The following is a 17,896-nucleotide window of genomic DNA, read 5'->3' on the forward strand; positions in this document are numbered from 1 at the left end:
AGTCAAAGTCCTGACCTGAATCCAATTGAGATGCTATGGCATGACCTTAAAAAGGCGGTTCATGCTAGAAAACCCTCAAATAAAGCTGAATTACAACAATTTTTCAAAGATGAGTGGGCCAAAATTCCTCCAGAGCGCTGTAAAAGACTCATTGCAAGTTATCACAAACGCCTCATTGCAGTTATTGCTGCTAAGGGTGGCCCAACCAGTTATTAGGTTCAGGGGGCAATTACTTTTTCACACAGGGCCATGTAGGTTTGGATTTTTTTTTTCTCCCTAAATAATCAAAACCACCATTTACAAACTGCATTTTGTGTTTACTTGTGTTATATTTGACTAATGGTTAAATGTGTTTGATGATCAGAAACATTTTGTGTGACAAACATGCAAAAGAATAAGAAATCAGGAAGGGGGCAAATAGTTTTTCACACCACTGTACTTCAAACTGGTAAATATTGGTATATAACTATTTAAAGAATTGTTGACATAAATAATCATATATAAAAAACATTCATTTTAAAGCTAATAAGAAGGCAGACAAGCAAAAAAACAGGCGGAGGTCCACGCGGTCCAGACCTAACCCCTGCAGAAGAGTTGGCTCTCCAGCAAAATGCCCATCGCACTGTTTCTGAGGGCATTCCAGGGGGAAGATCCTCCTCAGAACCAGTGGCAGGATGCAGTGGTCACTTCATTTCAGGTAAAGGATGGTCATTGCATATATTTGTCCTCCATGTGTGCCATAGGTATGTTCCATATAGCCCTCTTTTTTGTTGTGTCAGTTGCAGGGAATGTCATATCCCTTGAACCTGTGTCTGACCAACGAGATATTGACGAAGGTCAAATATTTCATGAAGACACTGTGTCTGATTATTCATCAGGAGGAGAGGTACATTTTCCAAATAATGTTTGATCAAACTCCACTCTGATCAGTCCCATGTGCCCCAATCACATTTGGAAATCCTGGTAATGAGAATGTTAGGCTGATTGTGAGATTCTTTATGGAACTGTGGGTGTTTTTGCCTGTGTATTACCTACCTGCAATGGCATGAAATGCCTCTTTTATTGTCTGCACACGCAGGTGTCCAGGAAACACTATGAAAACCCGAAGGAAATATTTCAGAGCCAAACAGACTTTACGAATTGCCTGGCAAACTGCACTTTTAGTTAGATTTTCCGCATCGCCTACAGTATATAAAAAAGTGCCGCTTGTAAAAAACCTCAAAGCAATGCCTACTGTCTGTGTGGTTGTGAGAGCCCGACTTCGCCGAGTTTGACTTCGAATATAAGGTGCTAATAAATCCTTGAGGTACAATATTCCCCCTCGGCTAAAGCGGTATCTTTCGAAAAGAATTTCCTCCGGGAGCAATAAAGGATCTTGCTGATCGCGCAAAACCCTCTCTATATGAAATTCTCTTCTTATAATTTGCGCACCAATATCAATTGGTCGCTCATTCATGAACGGCGAAGCCCTGACTGGATGACTTCCACGCACCGTCACTGATCACGTGTGTAAACTAATCCTTGTTTACGCAGAACAAACCTGCTCCGAGCAGGTTTGAGGATTAGGATGTGTTGCTATGACAACACTTCCAGCAAGAGTTTCGAAAAACCGACAGATCCAGGATCAGGCCAAATCATCAACAATTACATCCGGCTAAACGACTAATCCACATACGAAAATACCCCCCTGGAATTGGTTATATCAATGTTTAAATTATACATTTATGAAAAACATTTAATGAAAATTCATTAAACCTCTTATCTTATTCACACAACGTGATCGCACGAATAATCTTCTCATTCCACTAGAATAATCCGAAAACCTCTCATAACTCGATGGGAAAATGACGTCCTGTTTTACAGCGAAATAATGAAATTATCCCTGCGGCAAAAATGAATTTTGGTAGTTTACAATCTTCTTTTTGATCTTCGTAAAATGAGGAGGTTGTGTGCTTTCTGTTTTTATTTGACGGATATTTGGAACACAAAGCCTCTACCGCCATACTGCTTTTTGTGTCACTGCCCGGAGTTTAAACTCGTAAATTAAAAAACAAACTTCGAGATCGATGCGCCTTTTCTGTATGAAATCGCCCGCTCATCGAAGTCAAAGAAATCGGCACTCGAATAGATGATAAACAATAAAGATTAATAAAGGACATTAACAGAAATGTAACATGAGAAGGTGAAATAAAAAAGTGAGCCACATACAGAAGCCAAGTCAGGCGACACACGAGGAGAGTCCTTTGTGAAGACCGACCTGCTGTTCAAGGCGCGCGGCGCTGCACTGCCAGACGCCAAAGATAAAATCCCCCCACACAAAGTGACGGCCCCGAACACGGCCCACTTACTTTCTGCCTCGATGTGATACGTTTTATAATCGGCTCACTCCGCAGAAAAAAACTCCCGTCCCGTTAGCTCTCAAGTTTACTGCTCGCAAAGTTCAGGACACTCGTATACCTTGTCATTACCCGATCTGCGTGCCTACCCGATTTGCGCGCGCAGGCGTATTGAAAGCCTAATATGCCGTACGCACGCGCACGCAGATCGGGCCGGCAACGGGAATGTCGCTACCCGATCTGCGGTGCCTACCCGATTTGCGCGCGCATGCGCAGAGCTTAACTAGTACGACCCTGCACGATCTGCGTTTTTTTTACTTTGCGACACGAGTCCCCATCCGATTTGTCTCGCGCACGCGCTCTCTGCTTAATTAAAATTCATTTCACGACGCTGCCCGATTTGTTCTGCGCATGTCTAATGTTTTACGATACACATCATTCGTCAGGTTTGACTTGTACTTGCGAGTCATTTTTGTGTTGTCGTTTATCTCCGTCTGTAAGTGGACTTGTTACTGGAAAAGATGGAAACTTTTGAATTTTATAACGTCTTGGAAGATGTGTCACCTGAAAAATTTAACTCCAGTCGAATGAAGAGGGAGCGAAATGAAAATGCGACGTGTGTCTGTGAACTTTATAATGGACATGTACAGCTTTTTGTAAGTAAATCATTTTTAGTTGCAATACTTTGTAATCTCGTAGTTTAATCGTAAAAATCACAGCATTTTCCGTGTTTGGGTTAATGGATTAATGTATGTATGTCATTTATTTCGTAACACCCTATTAGCATTTGGTGGTGTGTTTCTTTTAACATTTGTTCACATTTTTTATATTAAAGAGTGAATGGCGTGCTAATTATTAATCAAAACAATGTAATCGAGGTGATGAATTAGGAATAGAATTAAGAGTGTACGACTGACTCTCGAGTGGTGTAAAGTGTGCCTTCCAAAGCCATCGGTATATTTTATTATGTTGATATCAAATTACATCAATACCGTACAAGGGTATATCGATGATGCCTAAATTACATAGGAGAATAGCAACAACTAACTTATTACAAGAAAGACGGATGTAGATAATACCATTACAAATTGTTAATGAAGCAGCTCAGAATCTTACACTTTTTAATTGCTTTAGTGTGTTTCACGTTTTTAAAGCTATTTCTAGCATATTAATGTCCATACAGAAAGATGTAACAGAGGGTCTAACATTCTGAACTTTACACTTATGAGTAGGAAATTTATGAAGCAAGGAAACCACAGTTACTGCATTTTCTAACATTTAGTCTTCAAAATTGTAAACCGAAGAAGAACAAGAATTAAAGAGTGAGATATTGTTTTGTCATTCAAGACACTAACAGAAATAAATCTTCATGAAACATTTTGGAATAGGAGCAGAAGTAAGAAATGTGAGAGGTGATTTGTCTTCATTTGTACAAAAACTACATTTCGGAGATAAATGAATGTCATACTTATGAATTAATCTGTTAGTTGGATACTATTTATTCATCATTTTGAAATGGATTTCTTTAATCTTGTTTGGTAGAAAAAACTTTTATGGCACAAAACAGGCAATTTTAAAAATTATGTCCAAAGCCATCAGAGTATTGTGGTGTGTGTCTGATGTGGCACAGTGACAGGCTGGGCACCTGCTGTTGTCACATGTCATTAGCTTATCGTTTAAGCTGTTGGTTTAGGAGGAGTACACACACACATACATTTAACTGAATATAATGGAGAAGGCTTGCTCCTTAGAAATAACATTTCTTATTGCTGCAGTTAGAAAAACAATGCCCCTTTATTATATATTTTTTTCTTGACCCTACAGGATGCCCAGTGGTAACCAGCCTACCATGTGGCTCAACAGATGCCAGTGTACCCGATTACTGAGACACAATTGGATGTTCTTTTCTTCTGTTTTAAGATTCCCAGTTTGGGATGATCTGCAGTTCATGTTCAATTTGCTATTTCTACTGGTAAGACTACTGCATAATTCCTGCAAAGCCTCCCCATATTTATTATTTGATCTGTAATATTTTGCTGCCTTGAATACTGACCTCTATGTTTGCTCAATCTGTCCAGTAACTAACACGGCTTTTTAATTTTAGACAGGAAATCCTCAGAGTGTGAATCCTCACAAACACAGAGACTGAGGCACATCAGTACCAGCAGTCACTATACAGCGATGTTGTTCCGTTTTGCAAAATAACATTTATTTTCTTAAATTACTGTGCTTTGTTGTTGGATTTTGAAAGAACCAAGAATTAATTTTAACCTAAAATAAAACTAAGGCAAGAGAGAAAAACAAAGATGTTTTCATGTAAGTAATGACACCTGAGCACAGCACCTTAGAAGGTCAGATATACAGAAATTGTAACTCAATGTCTACTGTATGCATAATGTAAAGGTAAAAAAAAATGATGCTACATATAAGGACAATTAAGTTGGGGTTCTTTCAAAATCCAACAAAAAACAACAGTAATTAAAAATAATATTGTTAGACTTTACTCTAAGCAGAACTTTATCTGTTGTGATGATTTACTTTGGTAATAATTGATCTACAGGTGTACCAATAAAGGAGGTAGAAGAAGAAGTAAGGGTACACTTTATTAATGTTTGAACTCCGTGAGTGAACACCGTTTATCTACTGTTTATGTTTTTAACAGTTACAGTGAAGTAGAAGAGTCCGGTCGTGTTATGGGGCAGCAGTTGAAGAAGAAGGAAGGAGAGATGTGTGCCATGTTGAAGTATCGGCTGGTCCTCCTGCCCGCTCTTCTAGAATCTTCCATCTAAACCTCTGCTCTGATCTGCTGTGCCTTTGCCAAGTGATCACGAGGTATTGGCCTATTTTGTTTTTCTTTTCTTCTGAAAACTGTCTCGGTCTCATTACACTGGCTGCCTGTCTCACACAGAATTGATTTGAAGGTTCTATTAAATAATTAGCAGGCTTTGAGTATTTTAGACCCTGCCTGTATTTTGGAGTGTCCGCTTCCAACATTTCTTTTCTCAAATGTTACTTTGCTTTTTATTCCAAGATCAACCATAAAAACCAGCAGCTTTCTGTACTTGTGCAACAAAATCTGGAATGCTTTGCCAATAGAGAAGTGCCAGGCTACAAATGTGAAGCATTTCGAAAAACTTCAACAAGCCCACTTTTCTAATTTGGCTTTTTCTTAATTATTTGCATTGGTTGTAATAGATTAGAAATGGTACTGCGTACACTTTGTAAGCTCTGCACTGGGCACTAACTTCTGCTGTTTTTCTCTGTTGTTTTTTTCCAGTTTATTGCAGTGGTGCCCCCCTGCGTCTCCACCGTCTGTTACATCAACTCCAACTGCCTGTGACAGAAGAAAAGTTCACAAGACGTCCTGAAATGGAATTGTGATTGGAGTGAGATGGCCACAATTATGTATGCTGGGATGTGCAGAGGGGGCTTTTTGCGCTTTGGCTTGGGACCCCCAGAGGTTTATTATCTCCAGTGTCCTTGAAGGCTGCAAGTTTGTCTTTGTCCCCAGCCATTTGACCAGGCAGTGTATTTATTTATTTATTTATTTATGATCATCAAAGGTGACTGTGTGCAGATGGTGCAGACCTATAAATATCTGGGAGTGCAGCTGGATGATAAATTAGACTGGACTGCCAATACTGATGCGCTGTGCAAGAAAGGACAAAGCTGGTTATACTTCCTTAGAAGGCTGGCTTCCTTCAACATCTACAATAAGATGCTGCAGATGTTCTATCAAACAGTTGTGGCGAGCGCCCTCTTCTACGCAGTGGTGTGCTGGGGAGGCAGCATTAAGAGGAAAGACGCCTCACGCCTTGACAAACTGGTGAGGAAGGCAGGCTCTATTGTTGGCATGGAGCTGGACAGTTTAACATCTGTGGCAGAGTGAAGGGCGCTCAGCAGGCTCCTATCAATTATGGAGAATCCACTGCATCCACTAAATAATGTCATCTCCAGACAGAAGAGCAGCTTCAGCGACAGACTGCTGTCACTGTCCTGCTCCACAGACAGATTGAGGAGATCGTTCCTCCCCCAAACTATTCGACTCTTTAATTCCACCAGGGGGGGGTAAACGTTAATATTTAACATTATACATAGTTATTGTCTGTTTTTTTTTTTTTTTTTTTTTGTTTTTTTTTTTGTTTTTTTTTCACCTGTATTATTATCATTCTTTAATTTAATATTATTTATTGTATCAGTATGCTGCTGCTGAAGAATGTGAATTTCCCATTGGGATTAATAAAGTATCTATCTATCTATCTATCTATCTATTACAAAGGACAAGGACCCCTCCATTTTCTTCTTTTTTACTTTTATAATATCTTCAGTTTTCTTTGTAACTGTATATTTTTGTGGAGCTTTTTGAGCAACACTTGTAAGCAAAGGTGATATAAAAATATTATCAGTGAACAAATATTAAAGGACAGATAAGGAAAAATGTCAGTTTAAATAGAACACATTTTTATGGAATATTGCTGGATAACAACTCTTTGAATCTGAGTAGCATCTTGTTCATAAAGCTAAAATAGCATTTTTCCTTTTTTGACAAATTTAATGGTTCACTTTTATTGTGTTCAAAACCTTGACTAACATTTTTTTTAAAATACTAAGGTAAAAATCTGTAAATATATTTGTGTTCTCCTTCCCTAATAGTTTTTAACACCTCCCCCTAGTTAGCCATTTTCATTGTAGTTGTGTTCTAGTTAAATGCATTTACCATTTATACATCTTTATGATTAATGAATTTTCAACTCATAATATATATACAGTATATATACACATATAAATATGGATGTGTGTATTTTTTTTTTTTGTGAAACATTGTTCACAGATCTTTCACTTTTATTTTTAAACATACCATTTATTTCTTCAATAAAAAATGTATGAATAAATGTATTGTATTTCTTTTTTTTTAAGTTATAAAAATGAACTGGCTCTGTATCAATATGGGTGAATAAATCCATTGACATGAGATGAGGAGTCTGCACACAAACAGCGGTGTGTTATGTTGATTAAACTTGTAAGAAAGAATATCACTGCCCTCTGTCCACATGGTGTTCTTCATAAACTGAACTATTTCATGCTGTTTAAATTCTGCTCAGTGGAGAATATTTTATTTTACAGCTGTCAAATTCAGTTTTATTATATTAATAGGTAAGTTGGTTTCTCAGCGGGTTTTACAGAGACACCTTGAAATAACATTAAAAACACATCACTAAGAACAAATGTATTACAAGTATGAAGTATAGCAGCAAGCACTTACTGTAAAAAAAATAGATCAAATGGATTGATTCAAGTGATAACAGCTCACTTCCTTAATTTAAGTCTGTGGATTTAAAGTTAAACTTCTCTGTAAAACTAATAGCCATTGGAATAAATGAGGATTTGAACCAGTGACTTTATACTCCTGATTTCTTCAGCATCTAACCTGATTGCACAAGTGACAACGAATTAAAGAAAAATTGGACAGTCACAGTTAACCTTCCTCTTATGTTAGCTTTCTGTTACTATCTCTTATGTTAACGGGTCGGTTTTGACCCGTGTCTTTAATCAGCCATATTACCCTCAAAACAATTATTTATCATCCAATTTTTTTCCTTACCTCTTGGTTACTTTGTTACGCTTCCTTGTCCATTAAAAGAATGTTTTTAATATTTGTGCTGTGACCTCATGAGCTTTTACTTTAACAGCATACCTCTCGTTTTCAATTTTAAAAAATGATTAAATGAACCTGAAGAGAATTATTTAAATAAATAAAAGGTTGTTATGTTACCTGTTACCTGACTATTACTGAGGGGTATTAGAACACATCTCTTAAATAAATTTGTTATATATATTTTTTATTATAATATTAATTACTATGGTAACATCTATGGTGTTACGGGTCAAATTTGACCCATATATATTTATTTCAAAGAAAAAGGCAAAAAAGTATTTTCAAAAATAACTTTAATATAAACGGAAAGCTAAACAAGTAAATCTCAAAATGTGGATTTGCAAGGTCAAACAAACAACGAACAATCAAGCAAATCAAACCAATAGAAATGAGGCACTAGTTCCAAAAAACGTCTTTGTGTGCAATAACATGCATGTGCATTTAGATGCATGTGTGGCACAAAGTGACACTTTTAGTGTGTTCTTTGCAAATCTATTTTTTGCAGTAGAAGCAGAGTACGTTTGTCTTTCTGTCTTTATTGCTAGGGCAGACCTGACACCTCTTTCTTTTAGAATCAGGTGGCCTCAGTGGGGTTGTGGCTGTGGCTGTGTAGGTTGATGTTGAGGCAGTGCTGGCCGAAGAGGATGCTGGCACTGATGCTCTTTGTGTTGCTGATGGTGTGGAAGGAGTGCTACGTGAGCTCTGCAGCTGTCTGACCAAGGCTGCAGCGGCTGGGTCCCGGGGCACCCGTTCCCTTCGCTCAATGTGTGCCTTGACAAGGGAACTTCCTAACTCCTCAAGAAACATTTTCCGCTTGTTTTTTCGGGTTGAGTTCCACCCTAGGTGAATGTGGGTCCACAACACAAATGCATTGTATGAAGACACATCTAGAATGTTATAAAACACAACCATTGGCCATCTCCTGGTCATTCTCTGGCAAGTGTAGGTGGCAGTCAGCTTGTCCAGGTTGTCCACTCCACCTTTGTTTTTATTATAGTCCAAGATAATTATGGTCTTTTTGTCACTTGCTGATGACACAGCTGCGTCTTTGTGAAAAGTGGACATAAGTATCACACTCCGGTGTTTTTTTGGACAATATGAAACAACCGTGGTGGTGTCTGTAAAAGCAAATTTTAAAGAAAGTGGAGCCCTGTCCTTCACCTGCAACATTTCGGCAGGCAGCTCAGGTTTATTTTTTTTTACTGTGCCCACCATGGTAAGTTTCTACCTGAGAAGTTCTTGTCCAAGGTCATAGCTGGTAAAGAAATTGTCACATGTGATATTGTGACCCCGCAGTCCAGTAGTCATATCAAGGACTACACGTTTTCCTTGATTTTTCTCAGGAATGCCACTTGCATGTTTGCCTGTGTAAATCTGCAGATTCCATGCATAGCTGGTTTTTGCATCACAGGCTGCCCAAATTTTTATGCCGTATTTCCCTGGCTTACTAGGCATGTACTGCCGGAAAGGGCATTTTCCACGGAAAGGGACAAAACGTTCATCTACTGTTACCTCTGGCCCTGGGTTGAACATCAGTGGAAGGAGCTGCACCCACCTTTCCCAGACATCCCTGATGGGAGCAAGCTTGTCAGATTTTTCTCTAGTTTCTCTGTTGTCAAATCTAAGGACTCTTGACATCATTCGAAATGACTGAAGTGACATTGTTGCCCGGAAAATATTTCTGCTTGTTGACGCATCCCAAAGACTATCAGTGGCCTCATTGCTGGATTTGTAAACACCAGCAAGAACAAGAACACCAATATAAGAATCCAGGTATTCCTCATCAATGTCATTCCACATGTCGCCATGAACCTTTTTTCCTTCAAGGTTTGTCATAGCAATCATGACTTTCTTTAGTGACAATGGCATAAACAGATCAAAACATGTCTTGATGTCATTTACTCTCATCACAGCAAACCTTGTGATTCCAGGGGTCATTTTGATGACATTTGCAGCAGCTGCCCTGCCATGTAAGTCAGGAGGTACTAAGCTGCAACAGATGTTACCACTTTTGGATTTGAACGTTTCAGCAGGAGTGAGTGCAGCTTCAGCATCGGTGACCTCCTCATCAGACTCATCAGATGTGTCTGTGCCTTCTGGTAGATACTCTACAATGTCTTCCTCCTCGGAAACCTGCTCATCTGTATCACTATGCTGTTCTGTGTCCTCTGCCTCATTTTCAGAAAAGATATGATCCAGAGCTTGGCTTACTGTAAATCTTCTTCTCATTTTTGACTGCTGCAAACAGGAGATGTGTACTCTGCAAGTCACCAACGCTAAACTAAATTTGTCTTATGCAAGCCTTCCATGTCTGAACAGGTCTGTCTTTGTTTGTTTGTTTTGTTTGTTCAGGTAAGGAGACACACAGGCAAAGAGAGAAGCCCCTCAAAGTGTGTTTAGGATTTTTGTTTTGACCCTAACTATTGTTTTATAACCTTAAATTATAACTGGGTCAAAACTGACCCTACCAACACAAAGGGAATCATTTTCACCAGAGCATTTTAAAATTTAGTACAATTGTTTTTTTTTAATTTTTTTATTTTAATTAAATACAGATTCCTGACAAAGTCAAAAAGCCTTGATGCAATAAACAAAATTAGGTAGTAGTTTTATGCATTTAAAAAGTAAAACGGGTCGGTGCTGACCCTAACACAAGAGGAAGGACTAAGGGGGACAGTCAGCACAATGCAATGCAACGCAACACAGTGTTCATTCTTTTCTTTTTTTGAAAAAGGACCATATATTTCTATAAAACTGGTTGGATACATTAGGTTTTGTAAACCTGATACCTTAAGACAAATGGCAATTGTATTAATAATAATTGATGTCTAAAGATATTTTTAAACAAACACAATTTGTTCATAAGAGGGAAATTGCAACAATACATCAAAACAGAAAGGAAACTTTATATGATTTATTACGTGAGTGGGAAAATAAAAACACTACATACTTTATATAACATATATATATAGTACCTGACAAATGATACAAAGAGTACACAGCATGTGTTTCAGTTGTGCACACCTAAGCTTCCTCTTACGGCGATCGAACATTGGACATCAACGTTACGACGCAAAGGCTGCTTCGTTTATTTTGCAGAATAAATATTTTCATTATGGTCAACTAATGTGGAACTAAAATGAATATACCGTAATGTCAAGTTGTACTGCATGCACAGTTCCGATCGGGCCGTGCCGTAAAGTGGATTTTTTTATTTTTAACGTTTTTTTCATTTAGTGTGTGTCACTACCAGGTTCTGGTTGCCAGCCCGATCTGCGTGCGCGTGCGCATTGAAAGGCTACGTCATCACACACTTTACGGTGCTTCCCAATCTGTTTAACGCATGCGTGAAAACTTTTACCGCATGTTAGGCTTTCAATACGTCTGCGCGCGCAAATCGGGTAGGCACGCAGATCGGGTAGCGACAAGGTGTCGAATAGTAAAGCTCTGCGCATGCGTGTGCATGCGCGCGCAAATCGGGTAGGCACTGCAGATCGGGTAGCGACATACCTCCATTTATTTGTCACCTTTTGATGACATCACCTCTACGCCAGCCCTGACGCGTATCTGTGTTCGCTCTGTTTGGTTTACCAGAACCTCGTGAAGGTCAGCTTTAGCCGGCAGGAGGTATCGGATTGCAGGCTTGTGTGAGAGGTGACCCTTTTAGTAGGACAAAGGATGGTGACACTTTCAAATATAGTGATTCAGTACTTCCCAGACTCAGACCTGGGGACTCCGTGTTGTTGCAGGTTTTTATTCCAGACAAGCTCTTTTAATTGGACCCCAAACCTAATTCATCAAGCTGTAACCAGTAGCGTAGCGTGGGTGTCAGCCCCTTATTTAGGTATGGTTCAAATTTTTACAAGATATTATTATTTATTGTGAAATTTTGCCACCCCCTAAGAGTGCTGCCCGGGGCGGGCCGCCCCTGCCTCCCCCACTACGCTACGCCACTGGCTGTAACCTCCCAGTTTGTATGTTTTCGTCAATGTAGAAATTACATAACTAAGTTTGATATATTTTTAGTAGAATGCGCCAAGTAATTAATATCTGTTAACATGTGGATAACTGAGTATTTTTAAGATTTTCATCATCATCGTCATCATCATCATGAGATTTATTTTGCGTTTCTAGATTTTCTGGTTATTTAATCCAAAGGTATGAAAAATTAAAACTCAAAGCTATTTCAATTGTAAATAGTTGTTTTCATTTGCATTCATGAATCCACTAAAATTAGACTGATAGACAAGCATCTTGTTTCATGTCATTCGTTGCACCAATAAAATCACATTAGAACCCAGTTTTCCAATATCAGGCTCAGCAAAAATTGTCCACTTTAAGTTTAGATTGTTGCAAATCTATCAGACAGGCTCCATCTTGGATTAAACCAAGTTAACCCAGGAAGATACACAGGACTTTCAGGACCCCACTATATGAACCACCGTAGATCTGAATGTAGTTGTAGTTCATTTTCTCATAAGGATTTTCAAAGTTCTCGTTGGTTTCTTTCAATGCAGAGGATGAGCAACAAGTAATGATGTCCTGTTTCTTACTTTCCAAATGCACACTATTTAATAGCACACACACACACACACACACACACACATATATATATATATATATATATATATATATATATATATATATATATATATATATACTGTATATATATATATTGTGAGAAGCAGCCCGGACACAGACAGACAGACATTGTATCTTGCACCCAACACACGTTTATTTACAATAATTACACAATTAATGTTGCACAAACCCAGTGCCTCCAGCACCAATCCCCCAAAGTCCAGGCCTCTCTCTCCAGTGCCTGCCTTCTTCAGGCTGCCTCCACTCCTCTCCAACACAACTCTTGTCCTAGAAATTTGATTCTGTTCATCTGGACAAAGTTTTTAAGTGGGAGAAATATTTCGAGACTTATCCAAGTCTCTTCCTCAGTCTCAATTGACTGCAGGTTTCCCCAACCTTATAAACAGTACCTTTGCTTAATCACAGAGACTAGCACCATTGACAAAGGGCCAGTTGATCAGTGATATGCAAATTGTCCACTGATTAGTAGACGTGTGAACCATTCATAGAGGGTTGAGGAATGGCTGCAATCACAGCATTGTAAGATGGCGACAGATGTACCCTTAGGCCCCCTCCTCTGTTCAGAGATGGTCGTTCCTTTTTCACGTAAATGGCCTCCTTGATTCCTCTCTCAAACCAGCGCTCCTCCCTGTACCTGGATTATTGAGCATGCATCGAGACAACTCTTGTCCACTTCCGCCCGACTCCAGTCACTGTCTGAAGGGAGACGGCCCCTTTTACATACACCCGGATGGGCTCCAGGTGCTTCCCGACACTCCTCCGCTGACGCTCCCCTGTGTGGCGGAAGTGCCGGCTGTATCCCCGGAAGCACTCCGGGTGTCCCCGTTCCTCTTCCCCCCAGCACTTCTAGGTGTGGCGGAAGTGCTGAGGTCCAGGGCTTTCTAGGCACTGGAGCGCCCCCTAGGGGTGATAGAATAAATAGAACAAAAGAAAAAAACAAACCAGAATATAATTATGTGTTCAATATTAAAAGAAATGCCTGAACTTAATAACATCATTTGTGATATAACAAACACACACACACACACACAAAGTATCCTGAGCATTTGGACAGAGAGGTAAACTGACAGAAGGGTCAGAATGTCCAATTAAGTTAGCCACCTTCCTGAACAGAGGAGTTCTCGGTTGTTTTTCTTTTAAAGAATGAATGAAGTCAGCTGATCTCATTAATTTATGGAGGTCATTCCAAAGTCTGGGCGCTGTACAGCTGAAGGCCCTGCTGTCACCCATAGAGTGCAGGTTAGTGTGGGGTACAATAAGATGGCCAGAATCAGAGGACCTTAGTGGACAAACAGGAGCAGAGAGATGGAGAAGGTCACTGATGTAGTCCGGTGTGAGGCCATTTAAAGCTTTGTAGGTTATTAATATAATTTTATATTTAATCCTGTAAGACACATGGAGCCAGTGGAGGCGAAGCAGAATGGGTGTGGTGCTCGCTTTTGCTGGTCTGTATCAGGACTCTTACAGCAGAGTGTTGAATCAACTGGAGCTGTGATAGAAGATTAAAAGCGACACCTGCCACCAGGGAGTTACAATATGCAGGATGTCATAAAAGCTTGGACAAGTTTCTCAGAATTAGCAAAAGAGATGAATGAGTGAACACGGGATATGTTACAGAGGTGAAAGTAATAAAACGTCCTAATGTGGTTTATGTGGGTGGAATAAGAAAGGGAGGAATTAAAAAAAACACCAAGATTCCTTGCGTTACAAGAAGGTCTGATGAGATTATCATCAAGAGTGACTGAGAAGGAGCTCATTTTCTTAAGTTGTGTTTTAGTGCCGAATTGCAGGAGTTCAGTTTTGTTCCAATTTCGTTTAAAAGATTTCTGCTCTGATCCAGATTTAAATCTCACGTTGTGAGCTGAAGTTTTGCTTCTAACATTGAGATAAAGGTTGAGTAGCATCTGCATAAAAATGATAAACCAGTCCATAGCTACGAATGATATGGCCAAGGGGAAGCATATAGAGAGAGAAGAACAGAAGGCCGAGGACAGAGCATGGAGGAACTCCTTGTGTGACTGGCACTGAGTAGAATCTGCTGTTGCCAAGACTAACAAAACTCTTACTTACCAGTCAGATAGGACCTAAACTACTGGAGGCCAATGCCAGAGATGTTCTCCATTTTGGACAGTGGACTGTCAAGTTTGACATGAAGTCTAACAGAATTAATATGCTAAATTGTCCAGAGTCTGCTGCCATAAGAAAATCATTGGTTACCTGAAGCAGAGCAGTTTCCCCTGGTGGTTTGTCTTCGTTTATATTTCTACAAACAAATCTGAGCAGGGCTCAGTTCTCAGACAAAAGGCAAACTTGATGGAGCTTTGCTTAAATGTCCCCACAGATAGCCACTGAATGTTCATGAAACTTGAGAGACCTTCCAAACAAAGATGAGACAAGAGTGTGTGACCTGATAATAAATGATTATTTAGCACCAATCCTTCATAGTGAAATGAACAATTAAAGACAGGCTTATATTTGTTATGCTGGTGCACAATATAGCGAGGCAAAAACAAAAACTCTTCAGTGGCTTTCATTTCTGCTTGAGTTCAAACTCTTACATGCCCAGAAACTACCAGGTTGAATCAACAAGGTTCTCCATACTTATCCTTTAAAGGTCTTCATGCTGCTGGGTAGCATCAGGAATGTACAGTGGTGTGAAAAACTATTTGCCCCCTTCCTGATTTCTTATTCTTTTGCATGTTTGTCACACAAAATGTTTCTGATCATCAAACACATTTAACCATTAGTCAAATATAACACAAGTAAACACAAAATGCAGTTTGTAAATGGTGGTTTTTATTATTTAGGGAGAAAAAAAAATCCAAACCTACATGGCCCTGTGTGAAAAAGTAATTGCCCCCTGAACCTAATAACTGGTTGGGCCACCCTTAGCAGCAATAACTGCAATCAAGCATTTGCGATAACTTGCAATGAGTCTTTTACAGCGCTCTGGAGGAATTTTGGCCCACTCATCTTTGCAAAATTGTTGTAATTCAGCTTTATTTGAGGGTTTTCTAGCATGAACCGCCTTTTTAAGGTCATGCCATAGCATCTCAATTGGATTCAGGTCAGGACTTTGACTAGGCCACTCCAAAGTCTTCATTTTGTTTTTCTTCAGCCATTCAGAGGTGGATTTGCTGGTGTGTTTTGGGTCATTGTCCTGTTGCAGCACCCAAGATCGCTTCAGCTTGAGTTGACGAACAGATGGCTGGACATTCTCCTTCAGGATTTTTTGGTAGACAGTAGAATTCATGGTTCCATCTATCACAGCAAGCCTTCCAGGTCCTGAAGCAGCAAAACAACCCCAGACCATCACACTACCACCACCGTATTTTACTGTTGGTATGATGTTCTTTTTCTGAAATGCTGTGTTCCTTTTACGCCAGATGGAACGGGACATTTGCCTTCCAAAAAGTTCAACTTTTGACTCATCAGTCCACAAGGTATTTTCCCAAAAGTCTTGGCAATCATTGAGATGTTTCTTAGCAAAATTGAGACGAGCCCTAATGTTCTTTTTGCTTAACAGTGGTTTGCGTCTTGGAAATCTGCCATGCAGGCCGTTTTTGCCCAGTCTCTTTCTTATGGTGGAGTCGTGAACACTGACCTTAATTGAGGCAAGTGAGGCCTGCAGTTCTTTAGACGTTGTCCTGGGGTCTTTTGTAACCTCTCGGATGAGTCATCTCTGCGCTCTTGGGGTAATTTTGGTTGGCCGGCCACTCCTGGGAAGGTTCACCACTGTTCCATGTTTTTGCCATTTGTGGATAATGGCTCTCACTGTGGTTCGCTGGAGTCCCAAAGCTTTAGAAATGGCTTTATAACCTTTACCAGACTGATAGATCTCAATTACTTCTGTTCTCATTTGTTCCTGAATTTCTTTGGATCTTGGCATGATGTCTAGCTTTTGAGGTGCTTTTGGTCTACTTCTCTGTGTCAGGCAGCTCCTATTTAAGTGATTTCTTGATTGAAACAGGTGTGGCAGTAATCAGGCCTGGGGGTGGCTACGGAAATTGAACTCAGGTGTGATACACCACAGTTAGGTTATTTTTTAACAAGGGGGCAATTACTTTTTCACACAGGGCCATGTAGGTTTGGATTTTTTTTCTCCCTAAATAATAAACACCATCATTTAAAAACTGCATTTTGTGTTTACTTGTGTTATATTTGACTAATGGTTAAATGTGTTTGATGATCAGAAACATTTTGTGTGACAAACATGCAAAAAAATAAGAAATCAGGAAGGGGGCAAATAGTTTTTCACACCACTGTAAGCTTTGACTCATTTGTATGCACTTGGAAATTTAAGATGTTCAAGTAACATTTGATACTTACATTGGTATGCAAAGATTTGGAACCCCTTGCTTAAAATGTCTGCTGCTGTGAATAGTTAAGTGAGAAGAAGATGAACTGATCACCAAAAGGCATCAAGCTAAAGATGACACATTTCTTGAATATTTTAAGCAAGATTACATTTTTATTTCCATCATTCACAGGTACAGAATACCAGACAAATGAAAAGGGCCTGAAGCCAATGTTTGGGCACCCGACATGGTCAGTACTTAGTAAGAACCCCTTTGTCAAGTATCACAGCTTGTAATTTCTTTTTGTAAGACAGCTAAGAGTCTTTCAGTTCTTACTTGGGGTATTATCACCCATTTGTTCTTGTAAATGGCTTCTAATTCTGCTAGATTCTTGGGCCGTCTTGCATGCACTGCTCTTTTGAGATATCCCCCCAGATTTTCAATGATTTTTAGGTTGAGGGACTGTGAGGGCCGTGGAAAAAGGTCAGCTTGCACCTCTTGAGGTATTCAATCATAGACTTAGAGGTTTGTTTCAGATCATTATCTTGTCATAGGACTCATCTTCTTTTTAACTTCAACTTATATACAGACTAGCAAAATACCCGCGCTTCGCAGCGGAGAAGTAGTGTGTTAAAGAAGTTATGAAAAAGAAAAGGAAACATTTTAAAAATAACATAACATGATTGCCAATGTAATTGTCGTAGGCTTGTTGTAGTATTGAGAGAGAATTCGATGATTGTAAAGAGTTTGATTTATGATTGTAACTGCTGTGTATGAGAAATGTACATTTTTAGGATCTCTTTGTAAACGACGTTTGCAGTTCTGCCCTCAGGTTGTAAAATGACCAAGCTGTCTGCTGAGCTTACTCTTGAGCATGCAATGTACAGTTGGCTATGTGAGAAGCAATCTTGTGTCAAGTCAATGGCGACCTTTTTAGAGTCTCGTCCTGTGACTTATTTATTGTCATAGCGAAGCAGACCCTTACTGGAAATTGGAGGCGTTTG

General features: G+C 39.4%; 1 protein-coding gene and 1 long non-coding RNA gene across 3 annotated transcripts in view; one reads left to right on the forward strand and one right to left on the reverse strand.

Annotated features, from left to right (window-relative positions):
* LOC114664953 (gastrula zinc finger protein XlCGF26.1-like) overlaps nt 1-17,896 on the reverse strand; it is an 87,746-nt gene that overhangs the window by 45,122 nt on the left and 24,728 nt on the right. Inside the window, exon 1 of one of the 2 annotated variants that reach the window (XM_028819289.2) lies at nt 2,349-2,485. The exons of the other annotated variant lie outside the window; for it this stretch is intronic. The gene's annotated coding sequence lies outside the window, so the exon portion shown is untranslated. Of the gene's footprint in view, nt 1-2,348; nt 2,486-17,896 lie in introns of those variants that run through there. 2 annotated transcript variants of the gene reach the window in all.
* On the forward strand, nt 2,564-5,872 carry LOC114665196 (uncharacterized). The gene is made up of 4 exons (XR_003718359.2): nt 2,564-2,992; nt 4,161-4,308; nt 4,999-5,168; nt 5,614-5,872. It is a non-coding gene; the product is annotated as an uncharacterized LOC114665196 (long non-coding RNA).

This window comes from Erpetoichthys calabaricus, chromosome 1 (genome assembly GCF_900747795.2).
Source record: "Erpetoichthys calabaricus chromosome 1, fErpCal1.3, whole genome shotgun sequence".
Classification (NCBI taxonomy): Eukaryota; Metazoa; Chordata; class Cladistia; order Polypteriformes; family Polypteridae; genus Erpetoichthys; species Erpetoichthys calabaricus.